This window comes from Penaeus monodon, chromosome 21 (assembly GCF_015228065.2).
Source record: "Penaeus monodon isolate SGIC_2016 chromosome 21, NSTDA_Pmon_1, whole genome shotgun sequence".
NCBI classification, from domain to species: domain Eukaryota; kingdom Metazoa; phylum Arthropoda; class Malacostraca; order Decapoda; family Penaeidae; genus Penaeus; species Penaeus monodon.
This window is the reverse complement of record NC_051406.1, coordinates 41,834,306-41,834,555: the sequence shown is the minus strand read 5'-3', so window position 1 is coordinate 41,834,555 and position 250 is coordinate 41,834,306.

Here is a 250-nt window from a genome sequence, read left to right as displayed (position 1 = left end):
TAATCTTCACACGACCTATTGTCTACGACCTCCGCTGCGGTTTTCTCCCTGTGCCATTTTTTACCCATTTAAGAAAGGAATTGGGGAAATATGGAAGTAGTAACGTTTTCTGCGTGTTAATCCTCTGCCCCCTCTAAGCATTTTCATATTCGTTTCGCAACTTTTGAGCAATCTCAGTCTTTTCTCGGCCTACTTTCTCCCTCTTCTTTCAGTCTCTTTCGCTTTTTTTTTTTTTTCTCTCATCCCCCTT